The sequence below is a fragment of the Penaeus japonicus genome, unplaced genomic scaffold (assembly GCF_977035675.1).
Source record: "Penaeus japonicus unplaced genomic scaffold, GWHDUDI00000001_assembly GWHDUDI00000032, whole genome shotgun sequence".
Lineage (NCBI taxonomy): Eukaryota > Metazoa > Arthropoda > Malacostraca > Decapoda > Penaeidae > Penaeus > Penaeus japonicus.
The window spans coordinates 22574244-22576743 of NW_028234434.1; the positions used below are offsets into that span (position 1 = coordinate 22574244).

At 37.1% G+C, this 2500-nt stretch overlaps 1 protein-coding gene across 1 annotated transcript in view; it reads left to right on the plus strand.

Moving 5' to 3' along the window:
• Positions 1–2500, plus strand: part of LOC122247875 (uncharacterized) — a 9103-nt gene that overhangs the window by 406 nt on the left and 6197 nt on the right. The window lies entirely within an intron of this gene.

Below are 2500 nucleotides of genomic sequence, written 5' to 3' on the forward strand. Positions count from 1 at the left end.
GGAATCCTTATCCTTAATCTTCTAATTAACAACGGCTGCATCAAAGTGTGCAGGGAATTCGTTTGAGCCATTATCGGATTTTACGGAACGTGGTCGGAGACAACAAGGTTGAACAAATAGGTGTCACTGTGTAATGCTCCGGTGACTGTGATATTGCTTTCATCACACCGACTTCAACTGGTGTAACGCCTTCTTCGTTTAGCCTTGATGTCGTAGGGTTTGTGCGTGAGATTGATTCCTCTTGAGGTATTTAAGTGGTGATCGTCTCCTTCCTTTCATGTTGTCTGAGTGAATGAATATTCCCTTTTTGGCACACGACACGAATGACAGCGGGTCCAAAGATTACACATGTTTAGTACCCTCTAGCATCCACTAATAATAATAACAATATAACCGTCAAGCCATTATCAGAAATAATATTCGCATTAGCTCCTCAGTGAGTCTGACTGGCGAATATTATAAATTTCATAAACATTATCTTTAAAGCTGCCCTAAATAGAATAACACCGCTTCGCGCTTAGCAAAAGTTATTACCTGGCTTTCTTCACGGTACATAAAAGACGCACAGGCATGATAGAACCCAGTAAACGCCACCTGTTGATAACATTCAGTAAAACGCCAGCATAACAACGTAATTAAATTTACAAGAAGTTTGGTTCCTTTCGCATGTTCCTTTCTTATCAAATTTGTACTCACAACGTGTCATTGATTATTCAGGTGTGTAATTTAGTCTTAAGAATTATCGTAAACATCACGGGGGGATAAAAGGCTAACACAACTTTTATTTTTCTACTGTCTGGCTTGAGTGGCTTAAACTTAACTCTGTTTATTCTCTCCTTCCCTTTTTTATCTTTTTTTTCTTCGATATTTTCTTAACGTTTTGGTTCTTTACTTCTCGCTTAGCACAGCTGATAGACAGAGTCGTTGTCCTTTGCTAGATGACATGTGAATCTGCTTTGGCTTTTTAAAACGTTTTATTTTTCTCTATACATTTTTTTGCGTCTGTATACAGTTATGCATGTGCACTTTTACGTGTGTGTGGGTGTGTGTGCGCATGTATGAACGTAAACTCACAAAAATATTAATTTAAATAGGCCATAATTAGTGTTCCTTTTCTTACTTTTCATTTTCAATATGAAATGGCGTGATCTTACTTGTATCAATTGAATGTTTAGTGATTGTGAGATGTAGATACAAACGAAATGTTAGTATATCATAATCATACTTTTTAAGCTAGTTGTATAACTTACAGTACCTCTTCCGACTGAATATCAAATGTCTGTCTAAATACATAAATGTATAACCATATCTTTATCAGAAATTGGCGCCATTCAAAATAATACTAAGCTTTATCTGATATCATATGGTTTTACCATCAATATAGCCTAGACTGACTACTTACTAATAATAACATTTCTCTATATTAAGCGTTTCATGTCACCTCCGTTGAGCTACTGAACTTTTGACTGACCGTTAAAACCGTTAGAGTGAAGGATGAGCGAGAGTGAAATAGGATGACAAGAAATGAAATCTGGTGTTTACTTCATTCACTTTGACCTCTGTACTGTCCTCCGTCTATCAGGCTTAATCATGTGATGACTAGTGGACTCCTTAAATAAAACAGATAAAGGTGACTGCACACGCCCACAAACACAGGCACACACACACACACACACACACACACACACACACACACACACACACACACACACACACCACACTCACGCTCACACACACAAACACAGGCACACACACACACGCACACACATTCCACACTCACGCTCACACACACGTATACGAACACACATACAAAAACACAGGCACACACACACAGATGGAATAAATTGATACAAAATAAATAAGAAATATGAATCAGCGTAAAAATAAGCAGTTGTCTGGCCAAGAAAAAGATAATAAAAAACTCCACGTTTCACACACTCACGACACAGCCTGTGTAAGCGAGGTAAACAAGAGAGAAAAGTTTACATTTATCGGGAGAAAGTTGACATTGAGTTTGTATGTGGTCTGCTGTTAACCAGTGCAGGCCATTTTTCTTCCAGTGTAAAATGCGTATTACTTGGGGGGAGAAAACCGGTACTAGAGTATCTGAAATGCCTTTGTTTGATTCTTAACAATAGGAGATATATTCTTCACGAATTGGCGCGTTTTGCAGTACGTGACTTACCTCGAGCTGTGTTATGGTTTCTTTGCATTTAAGATCACGTGGGTTTCTTAAATGGAGCGAATTTGTATCAGAAATGGTTTTCAAAAGTCGGTTAGATGTCAACCTAGTATTTGGTGTGAAATACTCAATTATAAAATCATTCCATTTGGGAAACAAGCGCAAATAGTTTTCTAGGAAAAAAAAATAGTATGTGAAACTCAAAGATCATTTACTGGATAATCTCACGTTTATAACCTGAGTAAAAGGAATGAATGTATTTCAGTTTCTGAATAAAATTTTCTATTTTTTTTTCTGAACATGAGATTCCTTAAAAAC